General features: G+C 37.2%; 1 protein-coding gene across 1 annotated transcript in view; it reads right to left on the minus strand.

Moving 5' to 3' along the window:
• Positions 1-21,709, minus strand: part of KCNK2 (potassium two pore domain channel subfamily K member 2) — a 2,050,773-nt gene that overhangs the window by 637,130 nt on the left and 1,391,934 nt on the right. The gene's annotated exons all lie outside the window — the stretch shown is intronic.

The following is a 21,709-nucleotide window of genomic DNA, read 5'->3' on the forward strand; positions in this document are numbered from 1 at the left end:
CTAAGCAGCAATGAGATCTTCTGGGGAAGTTATTATAGCACTGCTCAAGTATATTTTTTGAATTTGTGTTGTGTGTAGGTTAATAAAATGGGAGCAGCATGGGCAAGACTAGGTAGTAGGTAAGCAGATCCATAGTTTCATAGTTTCATAGTTTCATAGTATAGTACTAGGCTATCTGCCCTGGGGCATTTGTAAGTCTAGCCATAGTGATGTGGCTTTTGCCACCCCATGAAATGGTACAAAAAATGTACAGAATAAATTTAGAATGCTGTGCCTCTGTCTAGTAGTGACACAATGAAGGTCCCCTTATATAATAGAATTAGTTTACTGTGCCCCTGTCTAGCAGTGACACAGATGTGACCCCTGGGATAAACTTACGATCTCCCATCCACTCATCAAGATTTCTCTTGAAGAGAGTCAGTGAGGGGCTCTGCCTAATATGAACTGGGATCTTGTTCCAAAGCATGGGAAGCCTCTGGGTTATGAATCTATCCTTCCAGCATGTCCTATTTATACTTGTGCTGAGGTTTAAGTCTTTAGCTCTCGTGGTCCTGATGGATTTGGATTTTTTGAGGTGGAGCATGTCCATCAGATCCTGATTGGACATGGCCTTTATGTCAGGCAGAGATCACCTCTGAGCAGGCGGTATGCTACTGAATAGAGCTGAAGTTTCTTTAGTCTGGCAGAATAAGACATATGTTGGAGACCCTTGATCCTCTTGGTGAGGTACTTTTGTGGTCTCTCCAGCTGTTGCAAATGCCGGGTGAGGTACATACCAAATGGGGCATTGTACTCAATCATGGGTCTGATGAGGGAGGAGTATAGGGGTGCAATGACATCCTTGGATCTGGATGTGAATCCCTTCATGATGAGGTGTGCAAGGTAGAATGTTTTTCTAACCACTTTGGCAACGTGGGTGTCAAATGAGAGGTCGCTGTCGACTTGGGTCCCTAGGTCTCTGATTACTTTTTCCATACTCAGTGGGTTGCTGTCTATGTGATAATTTGTGGGTACTTTGTTTTTCCCAAAGGGGATGACTATACATTTTTGGCATTTACTTTAAGGCCGTGACTCGCACCAGTTGTCCGTTCTGTGAGGCCTTTTGTAGGATGTATGTGTCCGCTGGTGTATCGACTATGGCGCCTAGTTTGCAGTCATCTGCGAACTTTGTCAGCCACAACCCTCCCATGTTTGCTTTAACATCTGAGAAATAAATACCGAACAAGAGGGGTCCCAGGACAGATCCCTGTGGGACACCACTTGTGACTGGCTTTGAGTCTGACATTGCTCCAGAGATTTTAACTTTATGGGTTCTGTCCTTTAGCCAGTTTGCAACCCATCTAGTGACATAAGGGTTTACGTTTAAGCTGTTGAGCTTATCTATGATGCCTGAATGGGGTATTGTGTCGAACGCCTTAGCCAAGTCCAGGTAGGCTGTATGGACTGCTTTGCCCTCATCAATGGCTCTAGTGACTGTTTCGAAAACGTCAGCCAGGTTCAAAAGGCAGGATCTGCCCTTTACAAAGCCAAACTGGGTGGGGTCAAGTGTCTGTAGGTCCCCTATGTCTCTGTTTATGAGTTCCATAATGATTTTTTCCATAGCTTTGCAGACCAGGCTGGTTAAGCTTATGGGGCGGTAGTTCCCAGGGTCTGTAGAGGCACCCCCTTTGTGGAGTGGGACCACTGTTGCTGTACGCCAGTGTTCTGGTACATATCCCGAAGTAAGGCTAAGGTTAAATAGCATTTTTATGTGTGGGTTTAGCTCCTCTTGGAGTTCATATAACACGCAACCCGGGATACCGTGGCTTTGTAGTCATAATCTGTTACTTTGGGTTTTCCTTTGTATAATAATCAAAGTTTCTGGTATTTTTGACCATCTGTCTAGGCTAAGTCCTTCTGTCATTTCTCTAAAGTCATCTAAACTCAATTAATATCTACACTTTTCTCCCTTTTCACACAGCTCTCCCCTAACTACCCATCCCCCAACACCCTTCCTCATGCCTCCTTTCTGCCGATTTCTAGAATTAATTAACTGCCTTATAGTTTTCAGATCATAAACCTATTTTTCAACTATTGCCTCTTCACATTTATTTATTCTATTCTGTGTTATCAGTCTGAAGCTGCATAACAACTACTTACAACTGAACTTTCAGGTACTCAGATGACATGTCAACTATTTTTCAACTTTTACATTGTAATGCAACTGCTTTGCAACTGTTTCTCTACCATCATCTTAAAGTATGTAAACAAACATGGATGTTACTCTGATTAGCAAAATTAAATGTCACATTGCTAAGGCCTGTAATACAACTGCTTAGACAGTTGTCTTGATACGATGCTTGTAAACTATGTAAGTCTACTAATAACATAAAAATTAGCAACCTAGAAGCCGATATCAAAGGATTCACTCAAAATGGTATTTAATATAAAAAAAATATTTATTATAAAAAAAGTGAACAGGGACTGATTAAGCGTTTCGTCCTTAACAAACACAGGGCTTCATCAGAATCACTACTGACTCCTTAGAAAGCATTTTTATACATACCAAACTAATTTAAAATTATTCAGTTAATCTAATTAATCATTAAACAGTGGGAATTAAAGTGTACATATCACAAAACTCTTTATTTATTTGCATTTGTTTAGCGGGAAGGTCCACTGGGCCAAAAACTGCCCATTTTCAATGGAGGCCCAGGGAGAAAAGCTCCACAATGATGTATATAATACATGCATTTGACAGAAAAAAACCTCATTTGGCCAATACAACAAGTTTTAAAAAGTAAACAAAGTCTTAAAATAAGAAAGCAATGCAGCTGTACATAAATCTACTGATAGTACATGTATACAGAAATAGATTATCATCCAGAGATAAGGATGAAATTTTAAAAGGTAACATAGGATGGAGGTAGGAAAAGTGGGAGTTGGAGTAGGAGAGAGCTAGAGGCAGGTTATAGGTTGTGAGGAACTAACACACGAGAATAGCCACTGGGAGAAGAGATGTTGTCACAAAGATTTTGTGAAGAAGGATGCATGGCTAGTGGATCTAAGTGAAGCTGGAAGAGAGTTCCATAGTCTAGCAGTAGAAAAGGAGTGGAGCATTTGACCTGCAGAGAGGTTAGGTTTTTCTACTTTCAACAGCATTTGATTTTCAGAGCGGAGAAGTCTGTTAGGGTGGTATAGTGTAAATAGAGAAGAAAGGGAAGGGCAGCTGGATGGGTTAAATATTAGTCTGTGGGCAGTTGTTAGTTGTATATATGTAAGATGATGAGGAGGTTCTAGCCAGTTTAGTAACTGAAGAGAAGAACAGTAATGCAATAAGTGTCTTCCATTAGTGACAAACTTTGCAGTTTTGTTATAGTATGAGTCTAGTTTGGATTTAAGACTGGCCTGTATATTGGTAAAAGAGGAGCACCATATAGAAGAGATGGGAGCAGGAAGGAGGAGGCAAGGGCTAGTTTTGAGGAGTAACTGAGGAATATATGTGTCGGTATAGCATGCCCAGTTTCTGGTGTGCTTTTTAAATGTTGTTTTGAATATGTATATCAAAAGTTAGGGGTTCATATATAATGACACCTAGATGTTTAGTATGTGGGACAACCTTGATAGTAGTGTTAACTTGGGAGAGAATAGAGAAAGAGTCTTTGTTTATAGTAGTGGTCTTCTTAGGGGTGAATAGCACAAGTTTAGTTTTTTTAGAGTTTAGAGCAAGGTGGTTATTAGCCATCCATATTTTGGTGGAAGTGAGAGCTGACTGAGTAAGTTTAAGGAGTTCAGGTGGAGAATTGGCAGTGCAGATGACAGTAGAGCCATCTGTGTATTGGATGACTGCACCCTGAGTGGGATTAGAGTGGAAGTCATTGATAAAATTGCTGAACAGCAGTGGTCCTAAGATGGATCCTTGGGGAGCACCAGTAGTGGTGTTGAGGAATGGACAGAAGGAGTATTGCCACTTAATAGCTTGTTGCCTGTCTTTGATGTGGTTAGAAAACCAATGTAGGGTACAGGGACAGATTCCTAAGTTGGGGTATTTTGAAAGAAGTAGAGGGTGGGAGATAGTGTCAAAGGCTTTGGAAAGGTCAAGAAAATAGAGAGAAGACAAGTTTCCCAGCATCTCAAGCTCAATTAATACAGTCAAAGAAGGATATAAGAGCTGTAGTGGTGCTATGTCTGGGTCTAAAACCATCCTGGGTTGATGACAGTAGATTATTGTCATGTAGATAGTTAAGGAATTAACTGTGAATACATTTTTTCATGGATCTTTGAGAAAGGAGGGAGGATGGCAATGGGTCAAATGTTGGAGATGTCTGTGCTATTTACTCCTTTGTGCATTGGAAGAATAAATGCTTTTTTCCAAATGGTGGGAACATAAAACTCTTGACTGGATCTATTAAGAAGTAAACTGACAGGGTAGGCAATATAATTTGTTGCTTTTTGAAGGAATTCTGGGGGCAGGTTATCAGTGGCATTAGGGCATGGTTTTAGTTTCAAAAGTAGTTTCTTTACTGTGTCAGTAGGAATAGATGCTAGAAAGAGAAGTTATGTGAGTGGAGAGAGGAGGTATTTGTAGTTGGATGGTTACAATGATTTTGAGGGAAGTTGGTGGTGAGATTAATTATAATGTTTATAAAATAAGTGTTGAAGAGTGTGGCTATTTCAATGTTTTTTTTTTCTGGATTTGGACAGGGAGTATTGTTTGCCACTGGGTGTAGTAGGCTGTTGATTGAGTTCAAGAAGTGTTTTGGATTTTGTTTGTGTTGGTTTTGTATTGTGTGTAATAGTATTCTTTTTTATCCTTAACAAGTAGGCAGTTTACTTGGTTGCAAAGGTGTCTGTAGGTTATAGGTCAGATTTTTTTTGTGCTTTTTCCAAAGTTTCTAGGCTTTGTCTCTGGTGGCCATGTTCTGTTTGGTTGCTCTAGTAAGCCATGCAGAGTGACTACATTTTACTCATTTTAGCCAGGGAGGTGCAAGGCTATTTAAGATGTTAAGGAATGTAAAGTTGAAGAATTCTACTGCTTCGTCTAGAGGAAGTATTTTAAAGGATACCAGTAAATGTTGTATAAAGTATTGTTAAATGTTGTAGGGCAAAAATGAGATAAGCCTCTAGTTTTTCTGTAGTGATATATGTTTAATGTTGTTGTGGTTTTATGTATTATAAAGGCAGGTAACTGGTGACTGATACTGTTTGGAAGAGTTCCTGCAGTGGAGATTTTACTCGGGTCAGAGACCATGATCCAATCCAAGACTGTCACACAGATTTCTGCTGTAGAGAAGTTAGGTATGGCTGTATTGTAAGAGACTATATTGAAGGTGTTAGGGTAGATCAGTGTTACACCGCCACATTTTAAATGAGACCTATCCGAGTGCAGGCATGCAAAGCAAGGGGGAAGGAATTCTGAGCTTTTGCTGTATGATTTTAGCCATGTTTCCGTAGCAGCAATAATGTCAGGCTTGTTATGTGTTACCCAGACATGGAAGTCAGGGATTTTGTTTCAAATACTTTGTAGGTTAATTGTAGTTAGGTTTAGAGATTTGTAGGGGTTATATGAGTTGGGAGATGAGGAAAGGGGACGTGGATTGGGATGGATATCTTTGCTTAAAGTTAGTTTGGAGTATTTAAGTAAGACAGTAGTGGATTCCTGTTTCTGTTTTATGTTATGGTGAAGGTAGGAGGTATGGTTTATGTTAACTTTAGCATTTAGGGGGAAGATTTTTAGTTTAAAGCAGAGAATGTTGCATGTTGTGTAAAGGTTAGATGATATGTCAGAGAAGGTACTGAGCGAATGTGGATGTGGGTTTGTGGTAGACATTGTTAATTTGTAGTGGAGTGAGTTGTAATAGGAGGGTTAAGTGTAATAGGAGGCTGAAGGGTATGAGTTTATATATTACTGGCATTGTACTATGGTAGGTTATAGTGGGGAAGCATTTATAGGTAAGCAGATTTGGAGTTAATAGAAGAAGTTTACTAAGTAAGGAAGGGTGGAGAAGAAGGATGTGTGCAATTGGTAGTATTAGGAAAAACTAGTGTGTGTTACAGAAAAGAATGTAAGAATATGGAAAGGATAGTGATTGGATGGGGGATAACGAGGGGTGAATAAATGTAATTGAAGTGGGGATGGGTGGAAATGGGGGTAGGGTAGGGGAGCAGAGTGAGCCTGAGCATAGTGAGGGCAAACGGAGCAGGCAGAAACCAGATTTGGAGCTAAGTGCTTAAAAAGAAAATCAATCAGTAAGTACAGGTAATCTATATGGATTCCTGCAGTATTCACTCACTATGTAGAGTGCAGTGAATATCAGGGGTAATGGCACTGGGGTTTGGATGTCCTCTAGGCAGGAAACAGAAATAAAAAAAAAAACAGATTTCCAAACAAAACCTTAAAATCTTGTAGTTCTCATAGCTAACACAGATTGGATGGATGTGCATTCATTTAATATTGGGTGTGAGGAAGCTTGGAGTTTTAACTGCCATTTCACTTATTTGCTTTCTAACTTCTCCTCTTAAGCTAAAAGGAACACTGTTAATGATGCCAAAAATAAACTTGAAAAATACAGGGCACCCAACAGAGTGTTTAAAAAAAGCATTATTCTCCTTATGGTTTTTAATATCGTATAAATGTTCATAAATACGTCTTCGTAAAGCCATCTCAGTTTTGCTAATATAAAAATATGAACACTCAATGCATATAGCCATATATGCCACGCATTTGCCACAGCAATTCCATTTAATAAAAATACCTTAGAGCTTGCTCTATTCTTTAAAATAACAAAATATTTTCACAAATGTAAGAGCATTGTTGACACATACCACACTTAGTGGTGTGTTGGACCCCATTAAGCCCTTTCAAATTAATAGAGTTACCTTTATAGCTTTGAAGTTTTACCAGTCTTGTAAGTAAACAATGGTTCATTCCCCACCATCTGTAAAATATATGGATTAGTTTTAAAAAAAACTCCAGTTGTTATTCCTAAACAAATCTATTTGTTTGCTATATTGGAGGACCATAGCTCTCTCATAATTTTTTTCATTTTTTACCTCATTTTGTCTTTCCACCTTTCCTTTAAATCCTACCCCTAACAATGGTCATATTTCTTCCCCCATTCAGACTGAACAATAGTTTCTGACATTATTAACCAATGGAGGTGGGTACCTTCTGTCCAGAAACATTTGCACAACCTTATTAAGTTCACTTTCTAAATCTCCTCTCTGGGAGGTCATTCTGGCTGTTCTTATACAATGAACCTTAACAAGGCTGTTCTTATAACTTAAAGGGTGAAAGCTAGAAAAATCCAAATATGAATTAGTAAATGTAGTTTTCCTCTATATTTTTGACTGAAAACCCCTAACAGTGTGTTCAATAAAATTATCCAAATAATTAATCCCCATTCTATCAAAACTATAGTCCTATGCAAAAGTTTTGCTTGGAATCTGTTTTTGAGAAGAGTTTTATGGTATGTCCACTTTAAATCCCACTATTCAATAATTAATTAGACTAATTGAATTTTTTTAATTAGTTTGGTATGTATAAAAAGGCTTTTTGAGGAGTCAGTACTGGTTCTGATGAAGTCCTGTGTTTGTTAAGGATGAAAGCCCTTAATCAGTTCATGTTTATTTTTTGTAATAAATAATTTTATATTAAATACCATTTTAGTGAATCCTTGCATATCAGCTTCTAGGTTGCTAATTTTTATTAAACTGTGTATGTCTGTTTCACTCTGAACATATGAACTTTATCTGCAAATCATGTAGTCATGCAGTCTAATACAGATTGTATTTCATGCTATGCTTAGCCTTTACAATTCAGTAAAAACGTATTACTTATGTTGAAATTTTTAACTTATGTGCAGTTTTTCTCTCCCAGCCTCTGCTAAAAATGGAATGTTGCCCAGTTGAACTTTCCCAGTCAACAAAAATGAAATAAAATAAAATTAAATTTCATGTTTCATCTATGATATTTCTAAGGAGTTTTGTATGGCTGACAACTTCTACATTGGTTGTATTTAACAATGCCAGGATGAAGTTGTCTTTAATGTTTAAATTTGTTTTGCATGAATAGCATTAACATATTCTTTCTTGCATTTAATAACAGGCATGATTGTTAAAGCCATGTTTCTATAGACGGAAATAACTTCTGAGTAAGAGTTTGAAGTTTTGTGATGTTGTTAGCAAAGCAAATGCTAGTTGAATCATCAGAATATCATATAGATGAATGACCAGAGGTCACGACTATGCCATTTGTTAATATATTAAAAAGTTCAAGGATAGGTCCTTGGCTGATATCAACAATAATGGTTAGAAAGGCTAAGTCAGCATTTTGCTATGGTATACACTGTGTGGTGTTACTGTGATAACTTTCAAGCCATGTGACAGCTGTATCAGACCGGCCTAGGTTCCCAAGCCTGGCTAGTAATATAGAAAGTGAGATTGCTAAATGCCCTAGAGAGATCTAGCGATATCAAGAGTACCAGTCTTCCTTATTTTTTGTTTTGACATATTGCAATATAACAAAAATGAGGGAAGGCTAATTTAATTTTCCATTTACCCACATCTTTCATCCTGGCAAAGCAAGGCCATCACACTCATTAATGGGCTACAGATTACCCCCAGCTATTATTACATTCTTGATTAATAGCCAAACAAAAATAATTATTAAAAAGAAAAAATACCATGGGCTACATTGGAATAATTGTGCATTTTCATGCATTTATTGAAATGAAACTTTTTCAAAATAAAAACCTTTTCTCATAATGTTTAAACAGCTAAAATAACCACATGACCAATACTACAACTTATCATGATAAAACAGTACGTTTAAAATATAAATTACCTTAATGTAAAGGTCTATCAGCAAAACAAATTCCTTTACTGCTACTCAAGTCATGTAAACCTGGAGGGAGAATATCCATTAGGGTAAGCAGCAGCTAAGTTTGGTGATATTTCTTCCGGAAAAATGTTCTAGACCACTATTCCATGTGTGATGATTATAGATAACTTTAATATTATATCTGCTTGAAAAAATCAGGAATAGTCAACTATGAAATCATTAAATACTTTTGGCTAATAAATAAAAGAAAAACATTTTCAAGCACTGATCTATTTCATCTTCCCAGTAAAATATAAATCTGGATAAAGATGCAATAATGGTCATCTCAGTGAATTGTCAGCAGTGGGATCACAACATTTAACTGAAACGGATAAAATAGCATGATTAAAGTAAATTTAAAGTCATCGAGGATGATATTAAAACCTGACAGAGGTACAGAAAATATACAAAAGATGCACCCTTCCTATATTACTGTTTCCCTTGAAACAGCTTACTGGTTTTCCTCCATAAAATCCTGTTAAGTGTGACACAGAAAAATATTTTTGAAAACTTTATAGAGAGAAGGATAACCAAGATTATACTGCAAGGTGCCTGTGTTTTAACTTTTTAAAATACTTGTTTAGATTTTCCTCATTTTGAAAATATGTATATGTTATTATATTTAAATATTTATTAGAAATCCAGTACAATAAGATCAGCATGTATGTCAGCATAACAATTAGGTTAGATGGAAGCTACAGAAGTCCATTGGTACTAATCAAAGATCAGCAAGCCTGTCAAAACTTCTGAAATATATGAAGAGTATGGAACATATTATCCCCCACTATACAAAAATAGGCTGAAACATGGCCAAAATTATCAGTAAACAGTTCCATCATTAAAGATATAGTTCATGCATAACTGAGATACTTCTTTGTAAGACTGTAGGCAGTTTGATTGAGAATGGACAAGTAAATGTATTCCCAAACTTTAGACATTATCAAGAGATTTAAGGGGTATTATAAAATATATCAAGAATATATCTTATTTATGTTACAATCTGGAATTGTCTTTTACAAATTTATTGAGTATATACACTATACATGGACCCTTACAAACAACTGGAGTTCTTTATATAACCAATGTTACTTCTGTGTAAAGGTTGGTACAAAAATGTTCTCCAGTCCTATCTAGTGACACAGTGTATACCTAGGATAACTTGTATATACGTTTTCAATTTGAAATGATATATCTCTTAGAAATATGTCCTTACAAATGAAAGTTTCAGATATATAAGCTGCAAGATATTTCCCAGCAGGGATAACTGGTTGGGAACACGTGAATGCATTACTGTTCAACTGCAGAGACACTTGGCTGAATCATATTCACTGTGGGTACAAAGAAGCTTGTAGCAACATGCCCACAGCTGCAGTAACATTCATGGCTTGTCTGACCTGGATAATTTCTAGATAAAAAATCAGGTGGAGACTTGCTTCCAGGCTGAAATTGATACTAATAGTGCCTTCTGCATATCTTGCTGAATTTCTTAACTCTGCTATAATAAGAACAACATTTAATGGATGATTACAAAGAATCCCTGCTCCAGAGAATGTCTTTTAGTCCTCACAGAAAAGCTAATGTGCCTAGGGAATGTTGTTTAAAACATATTTGTAGCATGTGTGACTACAGCAATGTACAGTTTACCCCCATGCTTTTGCAAATGTCTACAAACTGTATTTTTATAAGCATGTACTGTACACCAAGCACAAGACAGTTTACTTGACATAAGAAAGACATTTTCCACTGGATACCGAATTTTCTCTGCCACTGACATGCCCACCATGCATCCTGCCTGCTGCCCCTAGTGTTCCAGGAAAGGCATAGACATTGTTTCTTTATGCACATGGTTATTCCAGCTTTGGGTATAGCGCAGTGTGCTTTTCATGTGTCTCTGCAGCAGAACTACAATTCAGCCATGTTGTCCCTGTAGGGTAATGTTCTGTCACCTATAAGCTTAAATCTATTTATAGTCAACCTCATGCAACAAAGGTTACATCAGTTACAGTTTTGGATATATCTGAATGTTAGCACTGGTGTAATATAAAAACAAATATTGCGCAATATTGATAGACATACATACAAGTATGTGCATCTTAGAAGAAGACAATATGTATTACAGAACACACAGTTTTCAAGTTAATTTCCCAAATGAACCAAATTTAGATTTCTTTCAGTATGCAATACACAATTTGGACTTAGTGAAGCATCACAAGCCTAAAAAGAACGTCTGCAATAGCTAACAAATAACTCCTCCTAAGGGAGTGGACATTTCTTCTTCTACTCATAGGTTCATAGGCAGTGACTTGAAATGTTGTTTAGGAAACAATTGGAGAGACTAGTCCAGTTTCCCAATTGTCCCAGAGTGTTGTCTGGATAAGTAACTAGATCCCAATCTCATAGCACACAAATATAGGCTGAATGAATCAAACACTGGACTACAGTAAACAGTTAAATAGGAGCTCATTAAAATGGATTGCTTCACTGATTTCATTAGAAGTGTTACAGTTCTGCTACCTATAAATATTGTAGTTGACAGCTAGTTATACAGTAATACGTAATTGTATATAATAATGAGAGCTATCAAAGCATCCAGATTCTCCACTGCACTGGACTCATTATAAGAGGCAACGAGAATAACAAACATGCTTGTGGAAAGGTACTTTCCTGAGTTTACTGCAAGAGTATAAATTCTGATCAAAATAGTTTTACATATGCATCTATGAAAGAGGGTCAGTCCATAAACCAGTTTCAGCTATGACCTGGTCAGAAGGGCAAGGGTAAATGCAATACATATATGGACAATTTAATGCAGCCAATCAACCATTGTAATTTCAGGAGGTGGAAACAAAATAGAGTACTGGAGAAAACTCAACCAGGAACAGTGTAAGTAAGCAAACTCCACACGGACAGTAACCAGAAGTTTAGATTAGATTTGGGACATTTAATCTGTGAAATAAATATCCTATTACTGAGATACCATGCTGTTGTACTTGCAAAATAATGGAATGTGCTAATTTAGTCAACCTGTGAGTATATTAGCCACACTTTTATCGATGGAGTTTATAACGGGGGTGAATTGTGCAGTAATTTTCAGTGATACTGCAGTCAGAATTGTGATTATACAGAAAAGATCCAAATCAATTCATTTAAATATCTTGTACTCTTCTGTCAGCAATAATTTCATTTAACAATGTGAAGAAAGGCACCAATAAAGAGCAAAACATTTGGTAATAACAGGAAGCATAACATTGAGGCCGTTGACTTTTATTAAACTCTGATCTGAAATGTCATTTTTTTACTTATGAAGTGAAAAATTAACCTTAGGAATGTATACATAACAACAGTATCTTTTTAAGTATAATTATCAGTTACAGGCACATTATTTTCTACATCAGGATTATATAAATAGCAACCATTTGAAATGTCGGGAACCACTAGACCGAATACTGAATTACGGAGACTGAATGGCTGAAAGATCAGACTTACATATACTAAGTCCAAGATGCCATTTCTCAGAATATTACCTTTTCTCCAAAGTATGGCAGTTTTGGAGTTGGTATATATAGGTTTGAAGGGTGTGTGGGGCTTGCCCCACCCCACATGGGAGGGTGCAAAGAGGGCTTGGACCCCCTGCAAAAAGAACTTTAAAGGAGAAGAGAGATTTTTGAAATCTCACAACTCCTGTGTTTTCTGGGGTTTTTTTTGTCATTTTGGCACTGAGCATCCCAGTGTGGACATTTCAATAGTGAACCATTATAAATATTTGACCTGCTGCTCAAAGGCCTTCAGAATTGAAGCAAGATCAGACATAAGAGTATCAGCACATTTAATAGACCGAATTATTTTAGATGGCCTGTCTATTTTTAGAAAGTTTGCCAAGATGATAATGGGTACATGGCCATCTTCAAAGTAGGGTACATAGGTTCACAGGTCAAGGCAGACTATATACATTGTTTTTCCCTCATACTTTGCCTTGATGACCTTCTCAAAGAAGTCCTCCAGGCTGAGTATGTATGATCTGCCCTTGACAAAACCAAACTAGGTTGGATCCAGTGTTTGAAGGGTTTCTATAGCTTTCTTAATCTTTTCCATGGTAACTGTTTCCATGGCTTTGCATATGGCACTAGTCATACTTATAGGTCTGTAGTTCTAGGGGTCTGTTGATGGCTCACACATGTTCACATGGATGCTTTTTACAGCTCTCCATTTGTATGGCACAAAGCCTGCAAGAGGACATGCTCAAACAGTAACTCCAGCTGTCCTGGTAGGTCATCTTTCAGGTTATTTAGAAGACATCCTAGGATATTATTGGAGCCCATCAATGCAGTATTTTTGGCCTTAAAGAGCACATCTAAGACATGTCTTCTCATGATAGTTGTGCAGTATGGTTGTTTGTTGGTATTTCATGGTAGTTGGTTGGGGAAGGGGGGGGTGGCAAAATTAGAGCTCAAATTTTTGGCCAGCAGATTTGCTACATCTTCCGCCTCTATATAGGTGGCTCCATTTACAATCAGTTCTTCACAATACTGTGTGCTGCCTTTGAGGTTTCAGAGATAACTTGTCTTTTGTCTAGGAAGCTATCTTTACCTCAAATTTGGCTTTAATAGACTTAATTTGCCCTCTTAATTATTTGTTTAGATTGATGAGAATGATTATATCATGCTGGGTGCAGCACTTCCTAATCTTGGCTGTGACTTTTTTCTTTTCTTGTACAACCTGCTCATGTTTGCATTCCTCCAGGGTGGTTTGTGTTTTGAATTAGTTCTGGGATTATTTCTGGTAGGCACAGCTGTCTTTATAGATTTATTGACATGACTGTGACAGGGTTTCTGTGACAAATTATGCATAGAGAGCTGTGTCCCCAGGGTTGGGAGAGTAGTGGCTTGAAATTTCAACAAGTTATGACTTAGTAGTAGGATGTTTGCCTTAGAATAGTTCTTAAATGTTATGGGTTTAGCCTGAGTCACAGAACTGATTTCTATTATGAAGCATACAGCTTTGCAGTCTGATCGCACCATAGAAGACAGTACTCTGGGGGGATACAGCATTCTCCTCTATTTGTGACTACCAGTTCAAGTATGTTTGCACCCCAGTGGATGCATGGATTATCTGGTCCAAGGTGTTTGTGTTTACAAAGTCCAGGAATCTCTGGGCCTGTAGGTCTGGGGTTGGGTAAGAATCCCAGTTTGTAGTGGGACAGTTGAAGTTGCCCATGAATATGGAATTGGGTTGAATGGTGAAGGCCTCCAAGTAAGTCCACATCAGAGTTTTGGGTTTTTAGGGTCATATAGGGTAACCTATAGCTTGCAAGTATATGAAATGGGGCTTTGCCTATGTAAAGCTGGACATGTAAAAGCTGAAGTGTGTCCATCCTGTTTGACAAGTCTTGAGGTGAGTTTGCTGTTGATAAAGATTGAAACATCTCCACCTTTTGTCCTTGCCTGTGAAGTAACTGGTCTGAGTATGTGGAAGGCACTGTAGCCCTGCACTGCTGGGATTCTCTGCATGGCTTTCAACCATATCTCAGTAACTGCAAAGATATGTGCATTTTCCAGTGTGAGTTGAGCCTGGAGTGAGTGGAGCTTCTTGTTTAGGTTCCTAGCATTGAACAGTAACACTTTTAGATTTCATTGGGTTTGATTTGCTGCATTGGATGGTTTGTCAGTTTGGCATTGACTAAAAAAAGATGCTATGGTGAGGACACCATTTTAGCCAACATTTGAAAGCCTAGAAGAGAAAGGTGCAGATCATCCTTGGCAAAGCAACATGGTCTGTTGACCACTGGCAATCATCTTTATTCATATTGTGGCATCATCACTGGTGAAGGTAGAATGCTCTTCAATGCTATATACCAGCCTGGGACACATAGTCTGACAGCTCCATAATGTCTCTCTTCATATAGTCCAGGGATCTATGGCTCAGGTAGCTTACACCCATATTGACTATGACTGAATCATACTGGTACTTGTGGTCTAATGACTTGAGCACATGGGGGATATGGTGGACCCCAACCCCTGAAAGACAACAAACTCTGATTTTCTTCTTTTTCAGCCTAATGAGAGGGACATCTGTACCTCTCAGAATGGAGTCTACTACGATTAGCAGCAGAATTTACTGACTCAAAGAAAAGTGACTAAACCAACTAAAAAGCCATCTGGTCACTGAAATTGAATCTTGCATCCTGTCTGTATGTCTCATACAGATCATGCTACAATTCTACTGCCACTAGAATTGCAGCTCATAGGTATATACTAGGCTAATTACTACCATGGCCTTTATAAGTCTAGTTATGGAATGCAACCCAATTGTGTCCCTATGTATCATGGGCATTTACAGGAATTCTCTGAGACACATATCTTTCTTACCAACACATCTTATTTATGTCACAAGCAAAATGTATATCCTTAGATCTAGTGGTTCTGATACTGCTCATTTTGCAGATGTGCAGAAGGTACATTAGAACTGGATCCAAGGAGCCTTGTATGCCAGGCATAAGTCACCTCAAAGTAACCTGTAAGAGACAGATTATAGAGCTAGGACTTTAATGCGATCTATATATGACAAAGTGTTCATATCCTGGATTCTCCTGGTAAGAAATCTTGTGGGCATTCCAAATGATTCATACATCTGGTCAGGTATATGCTGAAGGAGGCATTATACTCAATAATGGGTCTGATAAGGGCTGAATGAAGTGGCACTATGGTTTCTTTGGATCTGGATGCCATGCCCTTACTTATAAGTTGGGCTGCATTAAATTATGTTCTTATTATCTTGGCCACATATTGGTCAAAGGCCAGATTACTGTCTGCATATGTTCCTAGATCCCTGACTACTGTGTCAATTCTTAGGGGTGTCTTATTTATGGAGTAATTAGCTTAGATGTCAGTTTTCCCAAAAGCACTTTAATACATTTACTGGCATTAAGTTTTTGTCCATGACTTTGACACCAGTCATTAGTGTGTGTGTTAAACCTTCTTGTAAGATTTTCATGTCATGGAGAAATCTATGAGAGCTCCCATTTTGTAGTTATCTATGAACTTGATCAGCCCAAGGCCCTTGACATCATCCTTTACCTCTGAGAAGTAGTTGCCAACTAGGAGTGGTTCCGGCAAGGGACCCTGAGGTACCCCACTGGTGATTGCTCTCTTAATTGAGGTGGTATCATCAAGCCAGAATCCTTGGCTCTGTGAGCCAGCTAACCATCCAAAGAGCTATGTAAGGGTTTATGCTCAGTTTAGTGAGTCACTGAACTATACCCTAGTACTGTATTGTGTGAAATGCCTTAGCCAGGTCCAGGTAGGCAGTATGCACCATTTTCCCCTTATCAATTGCATTGGTAACCTTCTCAAAGACCTCCACTAGGCTTACCAGGCATGACCTTCCCTTGACATAGTCAAACTGGGTTGAGGCCAGTGTCTGAAGGATGCCTATGACTTTGTTGATCATTTCCATGATAATTTATCCCAATGGCTTTGCATATTAGACAAGTCAAACTAATTGGTCTGTAATTTTCAGGAGTGGTTGACGGTCCACCCTTGTGAACTGAGATAACCATTGCAGTCCTCCATTCTTGCGGTACAAAACCTTTTTTGATGCTATAGTTGGAGAGTGACTCAAATGGTCTTGATTGGTCATGTTTTAAGCTATTTAGGTGGCATCCTTGGATATTGTTGGGCCCATATGCTTGTAGGTATTTCATGGGGGTAGGCAGGGGAAGTGGGGTGTGAAGTTTGAGCTGAAATTTCTGCCAGCAAATTTGCTATGTTGATCTGCTTAGGAAAGGTGACATCACTGACCACCAGTTCAGTACACTGATGTGTGTTGCCTTTTAGATTTTTGATATAGCTGTAGAAGGCCTTGTTGTCTTTAGCCTGTGAAGCTGTATTGACCTCATTATTGGCCTTGTTGGACATAGCAAGTCCCAGTCCTCTTAATGTAAAAACAGACTTTAGTTAATCAAAAGTGAAAAGGTATCAGAAACAGATCAAACAACTAGCTAAAGCAAGTAATTCTCACTCTAAGCCTCCCTGTGTGTTTTGCAGTTTGGACCAACCAGGCTGCCTTTCTACTACCACTAGAATTGAAGTTCCACTCTTCTTAATGTACAGCACACTTTAGGTAGCCAAAAGTATGATAGCACTAGAAACAAATAAAAAAACTAGCGACAACAAGTAATTATCATGTTAAGCCTCCCTGTGTGTTCTGCTGCCAAGGCAATTGCAGTCCTAGTCTTCTTAATGTAAAAACACACTTTAATTAGCCAAACTAAGACAGTACCAGAAACAAATAAAATTAGCTACCATTAATTACAGTGCAATTCAAATCTAGACAAGCTAGCAATGATGAAAACACATTTTAAGGAAAATTCAAAGAACATTAACAGTCTAAGGGGAGGGTTTTCCCAGTTTCATCTGCTAATGCTCAATAAGATCAGCACAGGAGATAGGACTGGGAGGAGCTTATATGGCCAGATATACAGAAGACGAGAGTGGGAACAGCTTTCAAGGCCAGATATACAATAGGGCTGGGCAGCTCAAAAGCCTCCCAATTTAAAAACACAACAGGAAAAGGGTGGGTGGGTAACAACAAAGCTGATTTAAATGGTAAGATAAGTGCAATATTTTAAATGCAATTTAAATGTAGTTCCCTGGATACAAAACATAGTTCAAATGCTTTGTTTCTAAATGTCCAAGCTTCCAAAAGTCCAAAGACTAAGACAGCTGATTGCTCGTGTAATATAAAATAGCATGACACTGGGTTTAAATACTGCAAGCTCTAGTTACACCTAACACAGCTGGTCAAGGTTGGCTTTTTTGTTTTAAGTTTGAAAAGTAACCTAAACAGAGAATTAGATGAACAATGCTGATAATCCACTAAGAGCTGAGAAAAATAACAATAGATATAAGACAACCTAAATCAATTAATATTGGGTGCTTCAGAGTCACAAGAGATAGTAAAAATGAAATAAAATAGCCCATTCAGAACTGATTTAAACACTAGGCACAGCATCAAAAGCACTTGATACACATTATAGATTACTACTGAAAAATAAAGCCAGCACCTCGAGTGGTTCCAATTCAAAGATTTAATTGCACAGAAACTAGACTGGTTTCAGCTAATTAAGCTTTCATCAGTAGTTACAAAGACAAAAAATAAACTGCTCCTTATATACCCTATAAGAAAGCAATGACATCACTTCCTGTCAAGGAAAAAAAAATGTTAAATTATGTTACAAATGAAAATTAATGTATATGCAGCATACAAATAAAATATACAAAAAATTGGTGTTGTCCATCTGATGCTGTACCAAACCATCAATGATATCAGTTAGTAGAAAAATAAGATAAATTATTACCTTGGTGTTGTGAAATAGATGTGTGCTATATAAAAATGAAAAAAGGTTAGCACAATAGTACATAGTTTACAATAGTCATGTCAGTAATAAATGTTGGGTAACATTATAAGCATATGTCAGTATCAAGTTGGAATCTCTAAGAATAATAAGTATATCATCCTGATTGAGACATTCAAGGGCCCAATATAATGTGTTCTCGTTTAGCCTCACAACAAAGTAAATATGGTAGTGAAGAAATAATGATAACATATTACCATTCCACCTTGTAATTATGAAAATTACACCCCAATCATTGTATATAACATATATACAGTTGAAGGAATCCACCATTCATGTATAGAAAATGAGTCAACATTAATCCTGATAAGTTAGATTGTTGTCAATAGCGGAAATTAAATCAGAACAAAGCATAATCCAAAAAAATTATGACCAAATAGGGGTTTGATAACCTAAAGAGCAAATGCGATGGTTCTCATAAGAGTATCATATCATATGACATAGAAAACATAACTTTCCATATTCAAATAATCATACAAATCTCTTCAAAAAACATAATGCACACTATATATTGAAACTGTGATTAATAGTATTTCTGTAGGTCCGACAGTCCTAACATATGTCCACAAAAAGAGAAAATGATAAGTCCAATCCTGTAGTTGCTGTGTATATAGGTTATTCTGGTGTAGTAATGCGCCCAAGATCAGAAATGATAACCCGACACTTGGAGAAAAAAAAATTGTCGACCCAAACTGTCCCGATGTTATTATAAACTTGACAGTTCAAACAGTTTCCTTCAAAAGGATTTAGACATAATCTTCTCCTGATGTTCTTATTAAATAACAAGCCAGACCGTTCCCTTCACAAAAATATATCGTGGCAAAAACGCCAACTCACTGGAAGAGAAGAAATGGTATATATAGGCCCATAATGCATATACTTTGTGAAATCGGGGAAAGGGTGGATTGTCACATGAAGCGATATCCAAATAGTCAGTTAGAGTATGAAGAAACAGTCTGTTCAAGTCCCACCAAGCTGAATAAACTGTGTATATGAGCCCCAAAAAAATGTTTGCGCTTTAACACACTCAAATTATAATGTCCAAGTGCGAACAGCAACACGAATGTGTAAATATAGTTTATAACCTACAGCCAAATTCTCTTTTTGCATTATTGACAACATTATTGGAAATAGGGCATTTAAAACAGGATGGCATGACATTCTTAATAAAAAAGAGAAAAGATGGATAGTCAAACTGGGTGGGCTCTTCCCACCAGGGCTCAATGACAAAATGTGATTTTTCATATATGCTTATTCATTATACTTATTATTCTTAGAGATTCCAACTTGATACTGACATATGCTTATAATGTTACCCAACATTTATTACTGACATGACTATTGTAAACTATGTACTATTGTGCTAACCTTTTTTCATTTTTATATAGCACACATCTATTTCACAACACCAAGGTAATATTTTATATTATTTTTCTACTAACTGATATCATTGATGGTTTGGTACAGCATCAGATGGACAACACCAATTTTTTGTATATTTTATTTGTATGCTGCATATACATTAATTTTCATTTGTAACATAATTTAACAATTTTTTTTCCTTGACAGGAAGTGATGTCATTGCTTTCTTATAGGGTATATAAGGAGCAGTTTATTTTTTGTCTTTGTAACTACTGATGAAAGCTTAATTAGCTGAAACCGGTCTAGTTTCTGTGCAATTAAATCTTTGAATTGGAACCACTCGAGGTGCTGGCTTTATTTTTCAGTATTGGTCTAACTAGCTTGGTTGCCAAGCACCAGTCGTACTTGCTAGCTTGCTTCTTAACATTATAGATTACAAAGCAATGTAACTATAAAATGCCTTTAATTAGTAGCTTTAACTTCAGATTTAGAGCAAAGACAAACAGGAATGACATAAAACTGAATAAAATGCCAACTTAAGTGTAGCATTTTAAGTGCAGTTTAAATGTACTTCCCTTGATGTAAAATGTAGTCCAACTGCATTGTTTCTAAGCTTTCAAGTTTTCAAGAATCCAAAGACTAAGATCATAGGATCATAGGAAGTTACTAGGCTAATGGCGCTAGGGACCTTAAAAGCCTAGCCAAGTTCTTACCCTTATTTCCATGATCAGCACCTATTGCCCCTGTCCAAGAGGGGCACATGTGGAACCCTCGGGTTGAATTTACGGTAACCCATCCAATCATCCAGATTGCATATGAAGAAGGCAAATGAGGTGCTCTGTTTGACATGAAGTAGAAGTCAGTTTCAAAGGTGTGGTGACCTCTGGGAAACAAATCTGTCCCTCCAGCAGGTTTTACTAATATCAGCTACCAGGTTAAGGTCTTTAGAGCGAGTAACTTGTGTACCATTTGACTTTTGGATATGAAGCATTTCCAATAATGTATGGTCAGAGATTGCCTTATATACAAGGCAGAGATCACCTCTGAGTACTCTTCATGAAACAGAATAAAGTGACAGTGATTTCAGATGATCCCATAGGACAGATGATGAAGACCTTAAATTTTCCTTGTGAGGAACCTTTGTGGTTTCTCCAATTGCTGCAGGATGGTTGATTGCTTGTGCAATGTGAAATACTGGGGGTGGGGGGTGAATTTAATTCCAGATGTTCTAGCTACAACTCCCACAACTGGATAAAGCTGGCTTTTTTGTTTTAAGTTTGAAAAGTGACTAAAACACAGAATTAGATGAACAATTAAATGCTTTCTTTCCAAGCTCCCAAGCTTTTAAGTGTCCAAATACCATGTATCCTGTTTTCATGAGCATTCAGATTTTCAGTATATATCCTACAGTGGTCTGAAAAGTCCTGCTTACATTGCTGTATAGTGACTTGACACTATATTTGCTTCACTGTAGAATCAACAAATATCATGCAGTCTTATATGTTCATTAGTTTGTTTATTTACATTCTGTAGTTTAGCTGATTAACTAATAAATAAATCCCTTAGATGTCTTTGAAACTAGTCCATCTTAATTGTAAGGATAGTTGGTAGTTATTGTTTTCAACAAAAACTATTTGATAGCTTTGTGAGTCATATCACAAACTTTGTTTCTTTTAAGATTTAACTGACAGCTTATGACTTTATTGGAAAGGTCAAACAATGAACATTATTTATTATAGCCAGAATTGCCTAAGAGGTATCTCAACTAGATAGTAGTTTTATCAACACCAGAGATTAATGTAGTTGACATCAAAAAGTATCTGTATATCATTATGGTTTATGCCAAAAGAGGAAAAAAACAACATTATTTAATGAAGGGTAGAAAAATATGCAATGTACTACAAAATTATAAAATATTGTCAGATTATTAAAGATAGTATGAAGAGAATGCATGGAAAGTTCATCTAGTCTACTTTTTGATTTTGTGTTAAGCTATAGCCCCCACCAGAAAAAGCAAAAGATACTTGAAGCTGTTTAAATTTTTTATTAAACTAGTTTGAAACAAGGACTTGTAT

This window comes from Protopterus annectens, chromosome 1.part0, assembly GCF_019279795.1.
Source record: "Protopterus annectens isolate FY-2018-M chromosome 1.part0, PAN1.0, whole genome shotgun sequence".
In the NCBI taxonomy this organism is placed as follows: domain Eukaryota; kingdom Metazoa; phylum Chordata; order Ceratodontiformes; family Protopteridae; genus Protopterus; species Protopterus annectens.